At 39.1% G+C, this 15,732-nt stretch overlaps 2 long non-coding RNA genes across 2 annotated transcripts; one reads left to right on the top strand and one right to left on the bottom strand.

The window, feature by feature from the left end:
• The first annotated feature begins 794 nt into the window (after nt 1-794).
• Nucleotides 795-15,160, top strand: LOC133507802 (uncharacterized). The gene is made up of 4 exons (XR_009796904.1): nt 795-862; nt 9,484-9,634; nt 10,546-10,690; nt 14,801-15,160. It is a non-coding gene; the product is annotated as an uncharacterized LOC133507802 (long non-coding RNA).
• On the bottom strand, nt 8,427-9,940 carry LOC133507803 (uncharacterized). The gene is made up of 3 exons (XR_009796905.1): nt 9,643-9,940; nt 9,457-9,566; nt 8,427-8,549 (listed from the first exon to the last, which is right to left on the bottom strand). It is a non-coding gene; the product is annotated as an uncharacterized LOC133507803 (long non-coding RNA).
• Nucleotides 15,161-15,732: the final 572 nt, after the last annotated feature.

Genomic DNA, 15,732 nt, shown 5'->3' with positions numbered 1-15,732 from the left:
TTGTATTTGATTAAAAGCCACAGCAGAATAAATCTTTAGCTCTGTGATCTCCTTTGTGAATCACGAAGGCAATGAACCCAACACACCACATATGACTGAAGTGGATTTTGCTTTTAAATCTTCTCTGCGGAACGTGTGTTTATGCACATAACGCATCAATAACACGCTGTTGTGTTTGTACATGGAAATGAGACACTGAGTGTGAGACCGCCTAAGAAGGCAATCACATATGAAAGACGGAATTTGTAATTCTTGTGGATTCTAAGCAATTGTTAAAATGTACTTAAAATATGTCACTACTGTACTGATGATGTGTTGTACCAGAACGAGTTCAAGGAACAAAAGATCATGAACAGGATCATCTTTTGGGCAAACATGAACTGAATGTGGTTAATTTCTACCTGATGAAATTAAATGAGAACATGCTCATTCTGGCATTAGAAAAAAAAAAAAAACTCAACGGTTCTATAATAAAAGTCAATTTTCATTCCAGAGTATCAGTGCCCTCAATCGGGTGGCAACAGTTCAAGGTGTACCCTTGCTCCTGCCTAAAGATAGCTGGAATAGGCTCCAGCACTCCCGCAACCCTTGTCAGAAAGTGGAAGTAGAAAACAAATTTAAAACGGTCAAAACAAATTTTAATTTCTTGAAAAAGTAAATGCTTTCACAATAATTAATACTACTTTCACATTTCAGAAAACACATTAACAAGAGACGAAACAAATCATCAAAGTCAAAGCAAATTACAAGTGAGACAAGCTTGAAAGGCAATATAACGTATCAGGAATCCCACAGCTTTTCTCACCAAGACCCGACCGCCCTCAACACGATAGGCCCCTGCATGATTGGCCTCACTGCAAGGGTAGGCTACGCAAATGTACTGAGATGACCATCCCAAATATGTATCACATTTGTACAAAATGAATACAAAAAGGTGTTTGTTTTTTTTAATGGTTGGGTGTAGGACTAGGGTTAGGTTTAAGGCAGTTTAGGATGGGTTGAGGTTAGGATTATGGTGGGTTAGGGTTCACGCTGGGACACACTGAGCGACGCCACCGAACCTGACTCAACGATTGTATATACAATGTGCAGGGTGCTTCGGCAACTCTTACTTTTATGTGATGGTCCGGTCCAGTCGGGTTCAATCACGTTGTGGAGCGTTCGGCAGCCATTTTTATTAAAGCTTATTTATTAATATTTATATTAATTAATCACATACTTCTGTCACCATCTGGAAGCAGCATGTTGTGTTGTACGGGGGATACAGCAGCCAATCACAGTGCCGAAGTGCGTGTCCTGGAGCCAGTAACATTGGAGCAGGGCGTGTCCTGCCAGGAAAGTCAGTGGGAATCCTAATGAAGCATGTGAAAATCCTGATAACACATCAATCACTTTCCATTTTGTGTCACTTGTAATTTGTTTCGGCTTTTGTCCGTTTATTTCGGGTTTTTGTTTTCTGAAATGTTGATTTGTTGGAACTTTTTATAATTTGTTTTCTGAAAAGTAAAATTGTTTCTGTCAGGATTCAGTTTCCAAATTGCATCCAGATGCAGAGGGGACATTGAGGGCAGTTTATGAACAAAATTCTGTTGTATATTGGTAGCAAACAAAAAAGGGCTCAGAGAACTAGTTTTGGGATAGGCAGCATTCCAAGGAAGACCAGTTTAGCAGGGTAGGAGTCTGGGTTGTTGGTGGGCCACAGGAGGTGAGGGCTGGTTCGCAGGGAGCAAGGCCAGACGGGAAATGGGTGACAAAGAGCAAGAATGGAAAAGAGTTCAAATGATGAGGTCTTCTGGAAATACAAGGTGGACAAGATGGTTAGGTTACGAACAAGACGGAGAGCGTTGATAGTCTGCCGACGAGTTGGAGTCGCACGGTGTCTTTAGAGCACTCAGGCGTAAATATGAAGAAAAGATGGAACTGCTTGACTCAAACACGTCAACCACTTCAAAACACTCCTGACACAACCAGACACACACACAAGGGCTGGGCGAAGGGTGACAGTTTCAGCTTTTGTTAATTTTTCTGTAATGTAAATTTGTTTAATATTTTGTTCATTTGTTTTCTGAAATGCTTATTTGTTAAATATTTTATTATCTGAAATGCTAATTTGTTTAAACTTTTGTTCATTTGTTTTCTGAAATATTGAAGGGTGAGGTTACAATGAGGGCTTAAATTTGTTATATTGTTTTGCACCTCCCAGCCACAGTAGGAAAACGATAGAGTTATTTGTTATTTGCCAAAGGACAAAATAGTGAGAGAAGGATTTTTGGGGGGACAAACTTTCAGTATGTGTGTATAAGCAGTACAGTCATGCTAAAAAATATTGGCACTCCAAGGGTGGGTGCCAGTGTTCTTGAATGATGTCAACACGGAAGAGAGTTCTTAACAAGGAAGTGACTCCACAATAAAAAGGCTCTTATGTAACAGTTGTTGATGGCTCACAATTAAAATCATCAAGAGGGTGTGACCTGGTAAATTAAGAGTTATGTCTGAACAAACACATGAAACCGCAAAGTGGAGATGAGTGATGAAAGGCAGCACCCATGCAGAACACAACACTGGACTCTATCCAATGCTCAATTTTTTCCCCCGACTCGACCTACACACTTTTTTTTTCATTTTTTATCCCTTATTATTATTATTATTTCACTGGTCTCAAACTGGTGACCCATGGGCCGCAATATTTTGTGGCCCCCACCTTATTATTAAAGTTGAATGTTGGTGCGGCCCTCGAGTTTTATTTGAATGGCACTTTTACAGTTTTGTGTGGGGAGCTGACAACTCAACCAATCATGGTGGGGTATATGGCTCTCAGGGGTGTGACAACCGGGCTTGATACAAGCAGAGAAACATTTTTTCTGAGTTAAAATTACACCAGTGTTGCCATGGAGAGTTCTATTAATAGGTTTAATTCAGCTTCAGACTCTAAGACTTGTACGCTTCTGAGTGTCTATTAAGTAAAGCGCCCTCAAAAGGAAAAATAGCACATTGCACTTAAAATATGTATCCAGTTACTGATTCATACCACATGTGGTAATATTGTAAAAGAGACTTCCAAAGAGTTATTAAATGCTGTCATCCTACTACTGTCTGAAATGGATAATGTAGAGAAAGGTAAAATGTTTTGCTTGTCACTTTCAAAAACCAATAGACACTACAGTTGCTTCCCGTTTTTACTTCACACACCTTTCCAAGGACTTTCACTGGAAAGAGCGTGGATGCAACATTGTCCTTCCACTGAAGATAAATTAAACGGTGGCATTGGTGGACTACTTCCAGTTCCTTGGAAACGTGTTATGTTGCCTTATCAATATGCCTCAGGTAAAGCTGATTGATTTCAATAATCCAAACAAAGTAGGCAAACTTTTATATTGATCGACCTCCAAACATGCACTCAATAAAATACCTTTCATAAAGTTTCATTTTTGTCCAGATTAAAAAAAAAAACGTGCTGTCCTTGGATTTATAAGACCTTCTGAAATCTAAAATGTGCTTCATCTTTTTCACAGATTTCAATGACAGCTTCAAGAAAACACCATATTCCATATTTCCAGACAGCATTCATTGTCAATGAAAAGACATTGATTTAAAAATGGATTGCAATTGAAAACGCCGCACACTTGTTTTAATTAGTTCTAAACCACAGTCATCACACCAACTGTGAGGATGATGAAACTTTTCCTGAGGGTAATCAGGTCAAACAACTTGTGCGATATGACGTATACGGATCATTTTATCTGCACCGGATAGCATTCTTCTCAGCAAAATTGTTCAACTTGAGAACAGAGTACAGAGCACCAATTTTTTTAAGAGGCAACATATTATTTTAATAATGCTTATAGCTTTGTGTAGTTCATTTTAACCCTTCATTAACTTTTCAAGGCACAACAGTGCTGCTCAGAGGGACAGAATTGGGTCACGGTTTTTACTGTGCAGGACATAGTAACTTGTTAAAGCAAATTCACTGGGAAGATTCAGTCTGTATTAAAACAACGGCTCAGAAATAATTCATAAAGGCATTTTAGCGCTGATGGGCTACACAAGGAGAAAAAAACAACTTTGACACAGCTACTGAGTGAGTGTTGAAAAACAAAAAGGCCAGTCAGTGCCCATGGGTGAGAACAATTATGGGTTGAATGCCTGACAATGGCGGATGAAAATTCTCAAGCTAAGTGCTCTACCATAGAAATGCCAGGAGGAAAATGAATGTAATTAGGCCCACAAATACCTTTGGTTGTTGTAACAAAGCTGTTTTATTGCTTTTAACAGCATGCAAACACTTTTCACATGAGGTTTGACAGGAAATCACTTAATTTGTTTGTGTACAATGGAATATCTTGTTGTTGCTGCAATCTTGGAGCTTTTTTCTTTATGTGTCAAATGTAATAACTAGAAGTCTTTTTCCACACAAAAAATGTGAGGACTTTATTATATCGTGATTGTAATAAAAGCACATTATGCTGCACAGTGTGTAACGCACAGCTGAGGACAGTCGTCAATATCTTTAGAACTACAGTGGAGTGAAAGGCTGAAAACAAGGGGTTAAGACTCTGATGCTAAAGGTCGGTATTTGGATTATTTAGACTTCCAGAGAATGACTTTCTAACATGGACTTTTTATAAAAGTTGTTTATTTCATTAAAAAAAAAACACACACGCATTGGTTTTGTCATACAAGTGTCTAGAAAAGGCCCCTCTGACAGCTTCTGTTTGACCCAGTTTTGTATCCACTTTGTCCATATTTGGCTAAGACCGACTGCTTTCCTCTGATTGTTTTTCTCCATTTAGGAGGCCCACTTGTGAGAGCACACTGTTTGTTATGGTGACAGCACTGGCTCGGCAGCACAGAGGCAGATGGAGCCCTTTGCTAGTGACATAGATAAGCTTGAGAAGTTTGAATGATCTGATTTTCAGGCCCCTCCGCAGAAAAACATGTGGAACTCAGGAATCTGGGGACAATTTTTATTTTCATATTTCACATTTAGTGAGCCGCCAATATTACATTCCCAATATTAAAAAATAAGTTGGTTTGGCAAAATATGTCCCCTGGAAAATTCAACAGGTTTACCACAAGATTTTAAAAGCTAAAATAATGCAATCAAACTGTTTTTGCTTGTGATGAAGGGAAATTATGGGTAACCAAACACGTCATTTACTCCCTTATCTGTTTGGAGACCTTAAACAAATTTATCGTGAACAAGATTATTATAGTAAATGAAAATTAATGAAATAACTCAAATAAAAAAAACATTTTGTAAAATATGTAATATAAAAAGCATTTTTGAAAAAAATAATAAAGGCGAACAAACCTGCTCTAAAAACAAAATCAAATTAACTGAATCTGAAAAAGAAAAGTCAAAACAAAACAAGAGCTAACTACAATGTCTACCATCCAAAACTATTATAAACATCATCATGAATAACTAATGTGTATGCTTGTTTCCTTTTAAGTAGTAATGTTCAAAAAATGTTTTTCCAATCCATGTGGACTCAGTTATCCTTTCAAAGCCTTTCTAATGTATGCCTTCATGTCTGAGCTCTACATTTCCCCCCATTTGAATGCATCTTCATTGAGAGCCATAAACACATTGTAAAGTCATATTTTTCAATCTGTCTTTGATGTTGCATCCATCTGCGTTCTCCTCCTTGCCTCCATGTGTCCCTCGTTACATCGCGTCATGCCAATGAACAATCAGCATGTCAAAACAGATCTCCAGTCCCGCAGAGCGACAAAGCAAGTGCGGACTATTATTTAGGCCGTAACAGATAGCTGCATTCAGCACGCGAGGGCCGAGCGGCTCCGAGGCCTCGACCCTGGCGCCTTCTCCTTGATGTTCACACTGGGTCACTATGGGATCGCTTTGAGTGACAGCTTCAATAAGGGTAATTGCAGCGAGCTGCAGGGCCCGGGCTATGTTGTCTGAGGACTCCACCCAGTGTGGAGCTACAAAAAGCTCTGTCAGTTCTCCTTTTAGGTTGGCCTCAGTCAGCCGGGATTGCACTCACAGGAAAAACAGCACATTATTGCTTTAGCAATACATCTCGTTTTTATCATGGCGGGGAGGGAGGTGCTGATTAAACACCTTCATCTAACAAGTATTATGTGTGACATCATCTTTAAGTAATGACAAGAGCCTGTGATTTTAAAACGAAACGGTATGAACACTTTTGCCACTATTTACTCTTTTGCTATGCCATAATAATTGCAGGGAAAAAGGTGATTCAAACAGCCAACATGGTGATGCTTTAATTCTTTTGCGTAACAATTCAATGGCAACAGCAATTTTTTTTATAAATTCAGAAATTGATGACAATCTAAAGAAAGTAAAGCAAAAAATTTGGTCAAATTGATGAAAAGGTGATCATTTCTTGGATATATTTTACGCCATATCCTCTATTATTATTGCAATTTTCGCACTCTATGGAGTTCAAATATTTTATTATTATTATTATTATTATTATATGAAATGTATTTTATTGTCGTTGATGACAATGACAAGATGACGGTGTGTGTGTGTGAGTGTGTGTGCACGTGCGACTTCATGAGTGTGTCTTTTTTGGGTTTTCCTAAAGAAGTGCACAACATTCTCCCTTGACTATTGACATGTACAAATGTAACTTCTTTATTACATAATTATACGGCAAGTGCAGTTTTATCTCTTTGTGAAGAAAGTGTAATGTTACAATTAAGCAAATATAATTATCGTGTTTTCTGGTTTGACACAAGTGTAATTAGTGGTCATTACAAACAACCCCAGTGACTCTGTTAGTACTCATCATTGCACACACATTCTGACGTAGCCCTTCATCGGATATGGAACCATATTTTGGAAATTTAGACTTGTATGTAAATACTTACTTTAAGGGGTTAGGGTTAGGGTTAGGCCATGCCATAGAATAACTCAAATGTAATTGTATTGAATCCAATGAATGAAAGCTAAATGAGACAGATATATAATTATTCTAAATGAGCAATTTAATACTCAATGCCGTTTTGATGGTGCCAAAGTCAAACCTCCTGCAACTGCCTTTCTACGGTTCGTTTCAATTATCACACAGAGTTAAACAAGGGTGAGCCCAAATACAGTTGAGTCTTTATCAAGCAAAGCTGTGATGTTCGGAGACACAAAAGCAGGAGTGGCCGTGATGCTGGGCCTACCTGGCGACGCAGCAGGCACATTCTAATTTTCAAGCTTGTGCAAGAGTGGAGACAGCACTTTTTATAGCTTCTTGGGTGTGGTGCCTCTCGGGTCACTTTACTATGAGCCCAAGACTTCCAGTCGCCTCCCATCTTGCTTTACGGCTATCGCTGCAAGGTCGCTCTTCTTATTCTACTTTTTCCCCCTTGTCCTCTGCTGGTCTTCTTCGTCCTGCTGAACTTCACTCTTTTACAGTTACATTTTGCTCTGATGTGAAACATAATCAATGCACAACACAAACACGAGTCGTGAAAATAAATAATATTCTTCACCGCTACGCTACTTTTGAGTTCTATAGGAAATCTGAGTGACATCAGCCTCTGTGTCAAGATTTTGTTTAGGCTATCCCTGATCTTCTACTCCTTCTTAGTTCCTGTCTGTGTGTTTTTGTGGTTAGGTGCACAAGCCATTGCCGAGACTTGTGTGTATACAATATTGCTCTTAGGGAGATTAGGGCCCGCACCGGGCCTTTTAACTTCAGTCCGGGCCGCATCCTGATACCCCGGTGTGACTGGTTGGAGGGGGTAATTCGCTCGGCCAGATACACGAGCTTTTAGAGGTTCCACATGTGCCTTGGCACCAGACAGAATAGAGGCCGGTAAGTTGCATTAATTGTGGCAACATTCCTTGTGCTGCTGTCAGACGGTTTTATTAGTGTTCGCCTTGGCCGTAGGATGTCATTATGCTTCCTTCATAAGGTTGTCAGGACGTAAGTGCTGAGGAAAAAAGCTGGCTGCTCTAAACCAATGTATTTGATAGATAAGCAATGCTCAAAGGAACAAATAACTTATCTATAATGAATGTGCAAAGAATTTTTGTAAGCCTCCCTGAGCTAGATTGTCAGATATTACAACAAACACGCAAATTGTTCTTAATGTGTGCTTTTAATGGAGAGGGAGGGACCAAAATATTTGCACTTTTCCTTGTCAGGCATCCCAGAGTTTCGACGGGCTGCCTGAATGGGGAAACTCACAGGGTGGATTTATTGCAGCAATCACACTAATAACAGTAAATCCAAAGTAATTGACATGTCAAAATGACTTAGGGTGGAAAAAAAGAGACTTTGTTCTCTGACAGAGACCTTTAAACACGGAGAGATGATCCAGCAGGGTGAAAATGAGATGCAGACCGATTGTCGCTACAGGCATTAACCTCACCTCGGCTGGGCTGGGCTCGGGCAGGGCTCGGGCTCGGCTCGGGCCCGCTCCTCAAGCGCTTGTGCTCCCGCTGATGGGCTTGAAGTGAACTTGTTGACAAGCCTGGATTAGATCTTGTCAGGACTGACTGCAGAACCCATCTCACTTGTCAATTGTCAGCCATCCACAGAGCTCTTTGTTGAGAAAACCATCTGTTTTCAAATGAAAACAGCAACTTTATTTCTTGAGAAATATCATCATTATTTTCCAACTAATCATTTGTGTGTTTTTATTGATCCCTTTGAGTTGACAGCTCACTGCTGTTTGTTTGCTGGCTGGATTACACATAAACACTAATGGGAGGGTGCGGATTCAGTTACAGGAAGTAAATGTTTAACAGCAAAACAACAATTCTGAACTAATAAAATGTTGGCATGAAAACTTATCAATTATAACAAGTGTGTTTATCTTGCCGCTGATCCGGATTGAAGCCTTAGCAGAGGTCTGCACTCTACTAGCTAGGTCAAATACATATATATATATATATATATATATATATATATATATATATATATATATTATATATATATATATATATATATATATATATATATATATATATACATATACTGTGCATGTATACACACACTCATATTACTTTTAAATCATTCGTTTCAAGCCCTTCAAATTCCTACAGACGCCTTGTCATCCAAGATGAGAAATAGGATACACTAGCATTAGTTGTTGTCATCGTTTGGATGTGATTATTATTAGTATTATTGCACTGATATACGTAAATGCATAAATACTAGAACACCAGTTGTTTCGTGTTTACTGGCCTTTCATACTTTCCACCACAAGACCGGAAAATGTTGTGACTTTTGCATGTTCCTTTTAACAAGATCAAATTGCATTTTATGACAAATCTATTCAAATGTTTCGGTCAGTTGACTTTGATCGATTTATTTATGTGCATATTGCATGCCAGCATGTTCACGGCTCAGTTTTTTTTTTTTTTTTTGATAAACCCATAAAATACTGCTTTGTGTCTGATTTGGTCTGTGGAAAACCACAGCAAAGCGAATGTGTGCTTCACCCTGTGAGTGGCTGCTAATTTACCAGTATGTGCGTGCATGCGTCTCCAAGTTTCCTGCACAGCCGGTGGTTTGCTGTCTCACTCCATGGAGCCAAAATGTGAAGAGTGAATAAGGAGCACGGGTGCCATTCGACTGCAGATCAAAAACACATCAGGCGGCGCACGGATGACAAACAGTCAAAACAGAACCTGATCTCAGGGGTAATTACCACTGTTTGTTTAATCTTTGCAACGCGCTGTCGAAAAGCAGGATCACTGATGCTGCCTGTCTTCTCCCTCTTCGCTGGACTGAAAAAAGGGATTATTACTCATTTGGAGTTTGTGTGGATGTGTGCGTGCTCTCAACCCTCACTCAACCATACGATTGGATTAGGCAAATTTGTTGGCCAAAGGGAAACTCAAATAGAAGTACAAAAAGGCATTCAGTAGTGGTATAAACACTTTTAATCTGGATCAGCAGCAAAATTATACATATATATGTATAAGTTATTTATAATTGCACCTTTAGAACATTTAATGTAAATAGGTTAAAATGTTTTCATATCGAACTATGACCAAACAACCCTCTTAGAATAGCATTTCATAACCGTATTTATAACTGTATATAATGACTCATCCTAGTTGTGTTAAAAAAAAAAAAAGAAGAATCCCTCCCTCATCCGGTTCTTCATTTATGTTTCCTCAGTCCACATAAGAGCCACACAACACCCTCAGGACAATTAAGGTGGTATGAAACCTGGCTTCACCTCTGATGTTATTATGCATTTACATGACAACATCGAGAACGCTTGAGGACTTTGTGGATCACTTTGTTGGATAAGTGAGGATTTATAATTACCTCAACAAGTAATTGCCTCTTATTACACCCAATCCTCAGGGTATGTTCAAAGGACTTGATTTCCTAAACAGTGCTAAGAACAAAGAGATGTTGAGCATGAGGTGATGTACTTACCGGAATGACGACTCTAAAATGATCAAGGGATGACAACAAAAAATCTATATAGTTAAGAAGAGTTCATTTGATCATTTAATAAGTGTTTATCTTGAAAGAAAGCAAATGATTGTGTCATTTCCATAGCCACCTGGTTAAAATAATGTTGTACTGTTTACAGTTGTAAGGCTGACACGCTAATATGCCTCGCAGTCAAGAAATCACGGTTCCAATCGCGGTTGGAACATCTCAGTGTGGAGTTAGCGTGTTCTCACCTTGCGGCTTCCTTCCATGTCCCAAAAAGAAGCTCTTTCTGTGGAGTGAAGGTAATGTGAGCGTGAATTGTGGCTTGTCTCGTGACAACCTGACATTTCATACTACTTTAGGGTCACACGAGGTATGTCAGAGAAGATATATTTGAAACGCAAATTACAAACTACTCGTTTTCCCCTTCAATCTGGGTCAACCGGCACAAAGCACAAAGAGATCTTGTGGAGTCTCCGTTGTCAAGTCCACAAGAAGAAGCCGGAGTTGCTGCGGGACAACTTGCGGCTGCTTCACTCGGACAACGCAATGGGGCCTCACGTATCACAGAGAGCAGGATTTGTAATATACATATGCACAAAAGATAAAAAATGGTGTTCAAAAACAAAATCTACACTTTCAAACCATATACAATGTATTGTAATCTATAATGTAATGTGTATGTATATATTGCACATCTAATGTGAAATGCTATAGGCAAGCTAACGGAAATTGGGATATTTGTGAATGTAATGACGTTGTAAAAGAATGAAGGCGCGTGACCTTAAATTGTGACTTGCATCTATGCGCCGGGAAAAAAAAGACCACACGAATAGAGGCCTCTCCCTATCTACAGTGGAGAATAAATACATTCCACTCCCAACCTCCCTGGCCAGTATTTGCGGAAACACGGAATTTTTAATATGTCTAATAAGTATACACAGGCAATTTAGTCAAAGCAGGCCCATGCGCTTGGCATTGTATCATACAGTCGAATCCTTACTTTCCCCTTTGGTCTTTTTACTTTGTTTAGTTCCTTCTACATAGGAAACATCTTCTCCCATTGAGCCTTTTGCCGGCCCCCACACACATACACACGCACATACCCACATGAACAACATTTTGTGGTCATGTAGTGACAAACCCGGGGGATAAGAAGCGCTTTCATGCTGACAGGATGTCAGAGCTCAGCGGGAGACGGCTAACTAGAGGGAGCATCAAAGAACAGCTAAATCAGCTCGCTTCCACCAGCACACTCTTTGCATTCCTCCAAGGTGCCCGTACGAGAGGGAGGGCCTGCTTTGGAAACTCCAGTTTGAAAAAAAAAAAAAAAAAAAAACACCATCTTGGATAAGTCTTTGGTAGTGGAAGGAGTAGACGTCTGGTGTGCATTGTCGTTTCCTGTTTATATGCAGTTTTCTGTTGACCTACTGTGCTCCACTCCCCTCTCATGACATTTTCAAGAGTCATGCAAAAACCATCAGCCTAAAAAACATGAAAACATGCACACTGATGTGGTGATGGTGTGGTTTTGTGGCCCAATTAGAAACTAGAATAGGAAGAAAAGAGAACAAAATGAAAGAGCCCGGGCAGCACCTCTTTTTTCACATCATTTGAGAGGCCCTAAATCAGTGTTTCCCAATCTTTATTAATCCAAGCCACATGTTAAGAAATATCTCACGGAGCATAACCCCCTGCCCCCTGGCCCCCAACCCACTCATTCAATGATGTACTTAATTACTTACACAGAAATATTAATGATCTTATCTGAGTTTACTTATAGTCATTGTGATATCTGGGCCTGTATATTTGAACATAAAGTGATATAGTGTAGTAACAGAAAATTGTGGAGAGAGAAAAAAACATACATATCGGTTTAATTGTTTTTTTGTTAGATTTTATGACAGATAAGCTTGAGACACGATAAGAATGTCAAACTAATACATTTTGGACCAATGACGTGAAGGTGCATGATATGGTGAGCTCTCATGCTATAACTATAAACACGTGGAAAAGTAAAGTTTTGGGTTCAAATGAATGTTTTATTATATATATATATATATATAATATATATATATATATATATATATATATATATATTATATATATATATATATATATATATATATATGTATGTATTTTTTTTTTTTTTGCGTGTGTGTTTGAGTCATGAAAATAATCAGACTGGTGTCACTGTGTTGAAATATATCGATAACAATAACAAGAAGGTTCAAGTCAAAAATGATCAATGACCTTGTCAGTTCAGATACGGTGCTTAATATATTTATTAGACCACCTGTTATAAAAACAAGACAAGACTAGCCAGCATCACAAAATTCTTTGTGTAATTTAATCAATTTTCCACATCCGCAAGCTCTTCAACTTTCACCATTTTGAACGGGAAAGAGGAATTCCCCTTTTACCCAATTTAGAGGTCGTCATCAGAAATTAATGCCAGCCTTCAGTCTCAGTAAATAAAAATGAAATAACTATTATTTTACCATTTTAAATTAAGAACCCTTCACGCACATTTAATCAATTTTCAAAAAATCAATCACATTTTAGCATTAAAACCCTTATTTCTGTAAAACAGCTAAAGTACTAGTGTATTAACTATTACTGAAACATGTAGCCAATTTATTCATTCAGATTCAATTGTTCTCATCTCAAATATGGTGCACTACACAGTAATGAAGAGTACTTCCACCACTGCTCATACAAACCTAAGTACACCATAATAAGCAGAGGTGCATAAACATTTACTTTAATGCCCCCCCCATCCCAACTCTCCTTTGCTCACCCACACAAACAGGACCTGCTTTGACTGCAACTTAATTACACACCGTTTTACTCCACAGTTTAGCAGTCAAAAGGAGTGAGTGGGTATGTAGACGTATGGGGGCCCAGATAGCCTTTCCATCAATGTCACTTGGCACTAACTAAAGGCCCTCGTGATTCATTTCAATCTCATGGCTGCTCACAATTCCTAATGATCAGAGATATTAAAGCTTACAATTAAGATGCTGTCAAAAAAAACAAAAAACAGAGAAAACACCAAGGCAAAAAAAATGGACCAGGCTGTTTTTGATTCTCGGGCAGGGGGACTGGTTCTATTGTTGCTTAAACTTTAAGCATTGACCCCGCCGTACAGGGCACTTAACCACGCCCCCTGAAGTGACGTCACGCCACGTGCGCTGACGTAAGACAAACAGTAAAAATGGCAAATACAATACAATACATTCTGAACTGAGACAGACTCCATGCTTTTGATTTAATTGAAATCAACGATATATTATAGATTCTAAATACAAAACATTCTTAACTGAGAGAGACGCCATGTTTCTGATTTCATTCAATCATTCACACGTAGCAATGTTATGCGAGCGGAGAACGTCTCATTCATTTATACGAGACGTGGATTAAAAATAAAATTTAGGGCATATCTTCGTGCAAACACAGTCTGGTTAAGCTTCTGGCCGCGAGCCAGCAAGAAATCGATACGTTTGTGCAGTACGATCATCGCTAAATATCGCTCAACAAAGAATAAGTGTGTCAATCGTTCACACGTAGCAGTGTTATGCTAGCGATGAACGTCTCATTCATTTATACGAGACGTGGATTAAAAATCAAATATAAGGCATACCTTCGTGCAAACATATCTGTTCCGGTTGATATTAGATGGATTTAGTTGATGATGTGGTCTTCCACAAAGTTTGATCCATCGAAGGCATTTTTCGTACTGGGTCTTCGGTCTTGGAAAGGGTACAAATCGAACTCCACCAACTAGCCTTTCAGGATACCTGTCGTCACTATTACAAAGTCTGTGACTACACCTCTTAACCATATTTTTTGTTAAATAACCCAAATACGCAATAAAACGCTAACTAAACCTATACTGGACCATTCAATGTTGTCAGAGAAAATGGTGGGAGCAAAAACGGGCTTTGGTCTATGCAGATCTCTGGCCTCTGATTGGTCAGTGACGCGGATTGCGCAATATCCACGGAGGGGTCAATTGTCAAAAGGCCATTCTTTTTCTTACGGCTTGTCCCGTTAGGGGTCACCACAGCGTGTCATCTTTTTCCATCTAAGCCTCTAATCCTCCTCTCTAACACCCACTGTCCTCATGTCCTCCCTCACAACATCCATCAACCTTTTCTTTGGTCTTCCTCTCGCTCTTTTGCCTGGCAGCTCCATCCTCAGCACCCTTCTGCCAATATACTCACTTTCTAACCTCTGGACATCTAAGAAGTGGAAATACATGAAGTCTTGTACACCCACACTCGAAAAAATGATGACAAATGTGAAAATGATTTTTAAAATGCATGTTTTTCTTAAATGATGAATTGACTTGATAAGATTTATAAAATAACATCCATCCTTCCATTTTCTTTGCCACTTATCCTCACAAGGGTCACAGGAGTTCTGGTGCCTATCCCAGCTGTCCTCGGGCAGGAGGCAGGGTACACCCTGAACCGGTTGCCAGCCAATCGCAGGGCACAAGGAGACAGACAACAGCCACACTCACAATCACACCTAGGGGCAATTTAGAGTGTCCAATTCATATTGCATGTTTTTGGGATGCTGGAGGAAACCAGAGTGTCCAGAGAAAACCCATGCAGACACAGGGAGAACATACAAACGCCACACAGGCAGGTCCATGATTGAACCTGGTACCTCAGAACTGTGAGGCCAACGCTTTACCAGCTGAGTCAGCGTGCCGCCCTATAAAATAACATCTTGTATTTATTTGAGAATAAACAACAAAACAAAAAACTCTAAACTGTCATTAAATAAGCACAGTAAGAAATAAGTAGAAATGAAATACATTCACTGTGTCACGTGTTTTTGCAGTGACGTATCCAAAGAAATTAAAGCTATGAAATTATTAACTTAAAAAACACACACTTTTGTCATATTTTACTGTTAAAAGTGAGGCCAAGTGAAAAACTGGAATGGACTTTTTTATGCAGGAGCAAGGAAAAAATGTAATAACAGTGACAACATTAAGACTACTTCAAGTGAAATAATGTTGCAGTATGCGTTGTAATTAAAGAGTTATGTTTTGAAATGTTCGTGTTCACTCGTGTCATGATTTCTCACAAATGTGTGTGTTCCGGAGCACAACAGAAAGAGAAGATTTGCAGGTTTCTTGTAAAATTGAACCCATGTTCCACAAACCCTCGTGGAAATTGCTTCCCAAGTTTAAGCACAGCCATGCTAACAAACGAAACACACCATCCGACAAGTCGAAAACAAAACAATAAAAAGTAAAATGTTGTGCAAATGTAGACAAGAGCTGCTGTCCATGGTTTCTCCCACTGTGCTCACAGGAGCGAAGAGG

Source organism: Syngnathoides biaculeatus, chromosome 10 (assembly GCF_019802595.1).
Source record: "Syngnathoides biaculeatus isolate LvHL_M chromosome 10, ASM1980259v1, whole genome shotgun sequence".
In the NCBI taxonomy this organism is placed as follows: Eukaryota; Metazoa; Chordata; class Actinopteri; order Syngnathiformes; family Syngnathidae; genus Syngnathoides; species Syngnathoides biaculeatus.
Note: the sequence above shows the minus strand (reverse complement) of the source record. Positions and strands in the feature narration are given on the sequence as shown.